Consider the following 9111-nt stretch of genomic DNA (forward strand, 5'->3'; position numbering starts at 1 on the left):
GCTATCTTGCAATACTAATAATAAGTATCATGCTCCCACTAACATGATGATTATTAGCATAAACTTATGCTCCCACTAGCTTTGACATGTACTCAGAAATCAGCTAGACTTCTAGAAATCAATACTTTATTGAATTTCTTACCAAAGTTCAGACTTCTGATACGAGATGCTTTGATAAAAACTTACCAAATATTCAAGATAAACTACAGGTTTTTACTCTTGATTAGATCATGAAGTTTTTCAAGATCTTTAAGACTCTCACTGTCCTCTTGACATATAAGACTCTCTTGCCAAATATTCAAGATATAATGTGGATTCTTTATCAAGACAAACACTTCACACAATTGGCCTAAGTTGGTCTTTGTTTTATCCAAAACATCAGAACTTACCAATTTCAAATGTACAAGAATAGGACACTTTTACTCTTACATTTGACAAGTGTTTTAAACCTTTCTTTAAGATATGTCACTCAACTTACAGTCTTGGAGTATGACTCTAAGAATTGTTTTGGAACAAAGTATGACTCATCTTCTTGATTTAACCATTCCAACAATTCACGATTTCTCTTCTTATTCATAAGAATGCACTAAGATTTCCTTAGAGGACTAATTGTGATATGATTTCTAAATCATTAAGACGATCACAAAACATGATACTAAAGTACTCTCCCATCTTTTCAGTTTTGAGAAATTTTTATCCTTCTGCCTAATTTGATTCTTCTCATTCGTTCTGCCATACATCGAAACTTTTCCAATGTTTCAGAATTATACTTAAACTTGTAAGTATAACCATATTTACTAGGCTATAATAAATAATGACGAATAGTCTTCTTGATCATTTGTGGTTGACTTGATCAGTGCACCAGAATGTGTACTCGATCCCTTAGTCCTTCACTTGACTCACATATACATGTGAACAAGGAATTAATCTTAATTTTCCAAAGATGAAAATTCACATTCATCATATTATACAACTTGCATGATTTCCAAGGTTCTATCCAACTAAAACCTTGGGTGATGAGAAACTTTCCTTATTTGGTAAATTTAGACACTACCACAAATGAAAGAATGAAATTCATATTTCTATTATTGCTAGAAATATACAAACATCAATTTTCCATAAGTGCCATTGCAAGGACATATAAAATAAAACAAAATTTTATTTATTTATCAAATGCGGAAAATTTTTCCTTACAATGCAACTTTAACTGGAAACTATGCTATTACATATTTCCTAGCAATCTATCATAACTCTCTAAGTAGTAGCTCAAGAATCCGATCTTTGAACCATGCGATTGAAATCCATCTTCGCAATCAGATTCAACATACTCTTTTTCTACGTTCCCTTACCTTTGCTTGATCCTGCCATACATTAAAAATGTATTAAGAATCTTCAAATATGAACTTAAAAGAGTTATATAGTGGACTTACCTAAACCAGAGTCAAGCTTTTTGACTAGACCTTCTCTCAGGTCTTTCAGGTAGTTAAGGCAGCTTTGCAACCATTTCCCCTTCCTTTGGAAATAAACACATATGGACCCTTTGGGAATGGTACATGGGCCTATCTCAGACTTATCCATTCTCTTTACCATTTGGTCAACCGAGTTGACTATGGCCAATCCCTTTCCATTAGGAAGAGAAAGCTTTTCTGGATATTCAATGTTGCCATTGTCAATGGCCATGGAAGTCTGGGAAGTTGATCTTCTTAATCAAATTTGCTCTACCAGTGCTCCAAATCATTGCTGATTCAGCAGCACCAAGCAAATAGATAAGATCATTAAGGGTCATGTCATAGTCTTTTATATAGTAGACCCAAAGGACACTCAATATGAGACTTAGAAGGTGATTGAACAACCAACTTTCTCAAGACGTTGACACCTAACTCTCTCGGTTGGTCAATATGTGACTTCATCTCCAGGATGTGAGCATACATAGACCTTGCTTGCCCTTAGGGGTTGAGTGACCTTGAACTTGTGGGCTAGGAAGAATAATTGGAGGAGGTGGAGGGAGTGAAGAATGATTTGTGGGACATCATCTTCATTAGGAAAGCTTGTTCCAAAAGTTTTTGGGAAGATCATAGATGTCCGAACCAAACATCTTTTGGGAGATATTCAAGATAGTTGATTAAAGTCCTTAACATATCACCCAATATGAAATATTAAGGCTAGGAACCAACACAATATTTTATAACATGGAAGAGGGATGTCGTTATCCAAGCTATAGAATATTTGAAGGTAGTCCGTACATGCATAAGACTAGCTAGAAAGTTACACTTAAATGTTGCTTTCAGACTATTAAGATATCTTAAAAGTAGTCATGGTAAAGGTGCTTCTATAACAAAGTTAGAAAATTTTCACATATTGGGTTTTAATAATGCTGGTTGGGCAAAGTGTTATCAACTAGAAGGTCAGTTACAAGTTATATGCTTTGTATTGGTTCTTCTCTTGTTTCATGGAAGACTAAGAAACGACTTCTTGTCCGAGTTCTTCAACCGAATCTAAGTATAGAGCTATAGGCTCTATAACTTGTGAAATTATTTGGATTTTAAAAATTTTGTTTGATCTTGGATTAAAGGAATTAACTCCATTTAATGTAATTTTTGACAATGATTCTACAATTAAACTTTCCTTAAATCAAATATTTCATGAAAAAACTAAACACTTTGAAGTTGATTTGCTTTTCGTAAGGTCAAAAATAATAGATAGAATTTTGAAGGCAGTTAAAATCGATTCAACACATCAAAATGTTGAGATACTAACTAAGTGTTTAGTTTCTTTACAACATGATTTTTTTACTGAAAAAATGGGCTTAATTGATGTGTTTCATAAAAAGATTTCAACCAAAACATTTAGATTGAGCAGGATGTTGAGATGTGTAAGGTTTATTATGTAATCTTCACTTTTTATTGTATTTTTGATAGTTGTTGTTGTTTATTTTTTTATAGGGTATATTTTGTCAATTTGAAATCCTTGGTTTGTTATTATTTTTTGTTATAGGGTTAATATTGTTATTATGGGAAAGACTTGGACTGCAACTCAATTTCTGGTTTCTAGGCATGAATAAAAATTCAAATCCTAATGACCCATGGATCATTAGGTGACCTAACTATATCAAGGTAAATGGAGAGAGTTGGGCTCATTCAACTCACTTTTCTTTACATTCACACATTCTCATATTTCTAGCTAGTTCTTTCGTTTGTTTCTCTAAGAGAATTAGGTTTGCATATTGGTTTCATTAGGTTTTTAGGTTTTCTCAGTAAATCATTTGTGTAATCTTTCTTGTGTAAATTGTATAAGAGTGAGTGTTATTTGTAAGTAAATGAAAACCAATTGGAACTTATCAATAATAAAAGAGATTTCTTGATGTTGGAAGTTTATGAGTTTTTTTGACAAAGACTCATGGGTTAGTTTATCGGCCCACTTAACTTTTTCTCTCACACACTTAGGTGAAGGGATGACCTCTCTCCACCCATAGTACCTTCATAGTTCCAAGAGTGCTAACACATGCCTACTCATTTCCTTCCTCTATCTACCTCTAATAAGAAGTATCATGTTTTGCACTTTCCTTAAGAAATACTTTAGGATTTCTGATATTGCCATATTTATACTTAATTTTACGCAATATTTAAGTATATTTTTATTAAAAAGTTGGTAATTTGTTTAGAATAATGGTACTTATGAGCTTAAATGTTATTTACAGCCAAAAAGAAGACATTTTGAAGAAAAGGGACTAAAAGCGTTAAAGAAAGAAACTTTGGGAATTAAAAGAGTAAAAGTGAAGAAAATCTTGAAAAAGATTATTCACGACGTGAGATTTAAAGGATTCACGACGTGAATCGTTGGTTCTAGAAGATATGTACGCGGGTGAAGGAATCCTTGACGGGCACGGTTATCTACAACTCACGACGTGAATTTCTTATAATTCACGACGTGAATTTATGGATATCAGCAACTATATAAATCCTTGACCATTACGAATAGAGTGAACTTTTGGCTGGAGAGAGGAGTTCCAGAAGACAATTTTAAGGAGAGGAAAATTATGGGAAGAGGCTTTCAACACCAAAAAGAGTGAAGGTCCATAATTTAGTTTAATTTAGTTTATTAAGAACATGTTTCCAATCAATTCAACTTGTGTTATTTTAGTTGCTATGATAAGCAGTTGAATCTAGCTACTCTTGTTTAGCTAGATGAAGCTTCCAACTTATAAATAGCTCAATTTTTATGGATTAAGTTTAGTTGGTAAAAATTGCTTATGTTTGATTGGTATCACCTAGCATGCTTATGTTTGTTTTTCTAATTGCTTGATTGCATGTTTTGTGTAGCTTAGTGACCATTAACTGCATGAACTTGTTTACCTAATGATTTAGTGAACATTGAATTGTTAGAGCTAGGATTGACCAATCTTAGTTAGTAATTAGAGTAAATAAGCTTAGCTGTGCTAGAGAACGTGTATTGTGACTATAATTGCGTTTATATTACAAATCTTACGTAGCATATTTACATTCATAATTAGTTATGTGTTTAATTATGTGTGAACATACATGGTTTGACATGAATTAGTTAATTATTGGTAAAGTTAGAACTAAATTACTAATACAACTAAAAACCAACTTAATAATCCGTAATCATTAGGTAGCCATAAGGAAGAAGTGGATTCAAACTAAACAAGAGTGTGTTCTTACTTATTGAATTAGATTTAAGTTCATCTGATCTTGTAAAATCAGATAAAACCCCTTTTAAACTTATTAATAATTAGGTTAATTTAATAGTAAGTAGATTAATTAGTAACACCGTTCCCTGTGATCGACACCTGACTTACCCAAGCTATACTGTAATCTGACTCGGTACACTGCCTATAAGTGCATAGTTAGTTTAAGTTTGTTAGGTTATAAATATTAAAATTAGTGGGTACTTTTGTGCACATCAAGTTTTTGGCGCCGTTGCCGGGGAACGACACGTTTATTAGTTTATTTAGTTGCATTAAATTAATCGACCCCTTTTTGTGGAATAAAATCTGCAAAAAAAAAAAAAAAAGGTTAATTGGTTATTTATTTTTGTTAGCTTAGCTTAGTTGATTAGCATATAACAAAAAAAATTTGTTTTCTGTTTCTGTCACAGAATTCACGACGTGAGTTTTAATAAACTCACGACGTGAAAGCTGTGATTTCAGTTTTTTTTTTTTTTTTTTTTTTTTTGTATTTTCTTATTTTAGTTCAGTTTTACGTTTTTAGTTTAGCAAGTTGCAGGAGTTCATGACCAGAGGCTCAAACACACCCTTGGTGCCACCACTTGAAGATCCCGAGTCTGCAATTCACAAGAAAAAGACGCCCTTACAAGAATTGAAGTCAACTTTTTCAAGGAAGTCGAGAAAGAAGACAGGAGAGTCAAGTTCATCCGCGAGGCACAAGAGCAAATTTGAGCACTTGAACCAAACACCCGTCCAAACCGAGTACGAATACGATACCGAGCCGGAATTTGAAGAACACACGAGCGAACCCGAGAACAAGCCAAGGAACGAGATGGCAGCAATTGAAGAGATGTCCATGGGAGCTTACAAGAAGAGGATCCGAGAAGATATGGGTCCCGACTTAGTCCAACCCGCAATACCTGCCACTGCCACATTCAAGTTGAAGGGGAACATCTTGACCGCATTGAAGGATATCCCATTTTTTGGGAAAGATCATGAGGATGCTTTTAAACATCTAGATGAAGTTAACGACATTGCAGATTACTTCAATGTCCCAAATGTCAATAGAAACATAGTCTTGCTTAGGATGCTTCCCATCACTTTCAAAGGAGTTGCTAAGGAGTGGTTAAAGTCACTTCCACCAGGTACAATTACCACTTGGGCTCAAATGCGTGAGCAATTCCTGGACCAGTTTTGCCCGCCATCCAAGATAGCCAAACTCAAGAAGGCGATAGCCAACTTTGATCAACAGCCGGGGGAGTCATTATACGAAGCATGGGAGCGGTACAAGGGCTTGCTCAGAAATTTCCCTCAGCATGACCTAAATGTGCAACAAGAGATGTCGATCTTCTATGATGGGGTCAACGTTATGACGAGACAACTCCTTGATTCTCAAGGACTTTTGACAAAGAAAAATCCAAGGGAGGTTAAGGAGCTGATTGAAGAATTCGCGAAGCACTCTTGCGAATACCACAACCCTAGGCAAAATGGAATCAAAAGCAGTGGAGGGTCCCAAACTGAAGAAATAGCAGTTGTGATGGCTATGCTGAATAATTTGGATCGAAGGATAACACAAATGGACCAGTCAACACATGCCATAAGATTGGGTTGCGAGAGATGTAGTGGTCCACACTTGACCAAAGATTGCAATTTAGATGAGTTTGGGAACATAAAAGCTCAAGTGTGCTACTCAAGCGGGGATAAGTTTGATGAGGATTGGAGGAAACCGAAGAAGGAGTGGCTGCCATATGAAGAGTATAAGAAGCAAAAAAGAAGAGAAGTATAGGCAGACCGGTCGAGGCTTTTATCAAAAGGAGCAGCCACCAGCCGAGAAGAAACCCGATCTAGAGACTATGTTGATGAAGTTTATGGAAGCTATGGAAAAAAGACACGATGCCACTGATTCTGCTATTAATGAACAACAAAATTTAATTAAGAATCAGCAAGCCTCCATCCATAACCTTGAAGTTCAAGTTGGTCAACTAGCCACTCTAGTTCATGAGAAGTTATCCTCGAAAAATACCGAAACAAAGACCCAATCTCATGTAATGGCCATAGACACTGAAGAAGAAGCCATCTCTGAGTTCCTGGAGGCATTGGAAGAAGAACCACAGCAGCCCGATCCAAAGATGAAGAAGACCAAGCTCGAAAATCATGAAGCTGTTGAGTTCCAGAATTCACGACGTGAACCTTGTATGTTCACGACGTGGGCCCGTCATGAACAGAAAAATTCTGTAGTTGGTTCGGTTTATCAGCCGCCTTTGCCTTTTCATTCCCAAGCTACCCTTAGTCCACTGGAGAGAGAGAGCATAGAGAGTTTGTCAAGCATGTGAAGGGGATCCTGATTAATACTCCCTTTGTCGAATCCTTATCCAAAACTCCCGAGCATCAAAAATTACTGAAAGATTTGATAGACACTCGCAAACAATTAAAGAAGCAGTCTAAGGTGGTTCTAAGTGAACAAAGCTCAAAAGCTGTGTTGGGAGAGACACCAGAGAAGATGGGGGATCTTGGACGCCTCACTCTTCCGTGTGAGTTTGGTAATAAATTGAAGGTTAATGCTTTAGCCGATTCTGGGGATAGCATTAATTTGTTGCCTTTTTCATTTTATAAAAAATTGGAAATTCAGAAGATGAAGGCTACAAAAATGACGATTCACATGGAGAACCGTTCAGTGACACAACCCCGGGGCATAGTGGAGGATATTTTGGTAAAAATTGGAAAATTTGTTTTTCCAACAGATTTTGTAGTAATGAATATGAAGGAAGATCCCGATGTTCCAATTATCCTTGGTTGTCCATTGCTTAACACTGCTGGAGCTCTTGTTGATATCCGCGAGTCTAAGCTCACCTTGAGAGTTGGAGATGAAAAAGAATTTTTTGGGATAAAAGATGGCTTCCCAAAGGAACATGTTCAAGAAGAGGTGTTCACAATTAACAAGGACAATGAACTAGAAGAACTAGAGAAGCTTATGGAAGAAGAGATCAAGGCAGTTCATCAAGTCAAAAGAACAAAACCTAGAGCATCTGTTCCATTTTTGGTAGAAGTCATAGCTTACAAAAGTCCACCTTCTTGGGTGAGCAAAGAGGAGAAGGAGATGAAAAGTGATGAAGAGGAGGTCACTTCAAGAGTGACAAAGCCAGTGGTGAAAGAGGAGGAGGATGCGATGAAGTGCAAGGAAGAAACTAAGGGCACAAAACGCAAGCTTGAAGAAGAGGTGAAAGTTAAAAAAGAAAATTCGAAGAAGGCATACAAAAGGCGAGTTCAAGCTTACAAGAGGCGATTCAAGGAACAAAAGATCCTAGTGGTGGATTCTTCCGAGGACTCAACGTAGGAGGCACGGAGTCCAGCTCAAAACTCCAAGAAAAAGAAGCGCTTCTCGGGAGGCAACCCGAGTTTGGTTTGCAAATTTTTTTTCTTTTTCTTTTTTCATTTTAGTTTTAAAAACTTAGATCAAGTCAACCAACTCTATTAGAACATAATGTAGGGACCTTAAAATGGAAGTACTGATAATTGAGAACTTAGTTTAAACTCAAAATTGATTTTTCTCTTCCAGACTTAATTCACGACATGAATTTTTAGCAATTCACGACGTGAATTATGAATGAACCGGACACATAATCCATGATATGGCTTAGCCCATTAGACTAACAAGCCCAAGATCAGTCCGTGAGTACATGGCCCAAACTTAAGCCAGACACTATTCACGACGTGAATCGTACAGAATTCACGACGTGAATTTTCAAAAATACGGGACCACAGAATATATCCCTAGAAACCAGTAAACCCTTCAATTGTTTATTGTTCACGAAGTGGAAGCAGAAATTGGTCCCCCCTTGGTCCCCATCTTTGCGGTATTCCACCCCTTGCTTGTTTTTGGTCCAAAGATGAAATTCTTAATGATAGTTGGTTGTATTCACCTATTTTTGGAATAATAGCTTGGTCTACGGCGGGATTAACCGCATTTTATATGTGTCGGATCTATTTACTTACTTTTGAAGGACATTTAAACGTTCTTGCTGCGATTTTAGCCGACAATTCTACTAATCACCCTTGTGTTTACATAATACTTCCAACAAAGGTAATAATTATTGATTATTAAGTTTAATTTTTGCCCTAGTAGATGAACTTAGGGTTAGGGTTTGTTAATTGAGTGAAATGAAGAAATTAATTCGTTAAATTTCGTAATAACCTTTGAATGTTCATGCTAAGTGTTTGGAAGTAGTATAGGAGTAAAACCCATGGATACTTTGACTGGATTTTTCCCCAAATGTTACGATTCTGCCTTCTGAGATTGTGAATTCACGACGTGAATCTAACAAGATTCACGACGTGAATTCTGGGGCTGAACAGAATTCATTTTCCTCTATGTTTAATTTGTGGATATTTGTTTTGGCTGTTTTTTTTCCTTGTTTTTGCAGGAATGG

At 36.1% G+C, this 9111-nt stretch overlaps 1 non-coding gene across 1 annotated transcript; it reads right to left on the reverse strand.

Annotated features, from left to right (window-relative positions):
• Positions 1–5900: 5900 nt before the first annotated feature.
• Positions 5901–6007, reverse strand: LOC111880857 (small nucleolar RNA R71). The gene has a single exon (XR_002846597.2). It is a non-coding gene; the product is annotated as a small nucleolar RNA R71 (small nucleolar RNA).
• Between the last annotated feature and the right edge of the window lie 3104 nt (positions 6008–9111).

The sequence above is a fragment of the Lactuca sativa genome, chromosome 7 (genome assembly GCF_002870075.4).
Source record: "Lactuca sativa cultivar Salinas chromosome 7, Lsat_Salinas_v11, whole genome shotgun sequence".
NCBI classification, from domain to species: domain Eukaryota; kingdom Viridiplantae; phylum Streptophyta; class Magnoliopsida; order Asterales; family Asteraceae; genus Lactuca; species Lactuca sativa.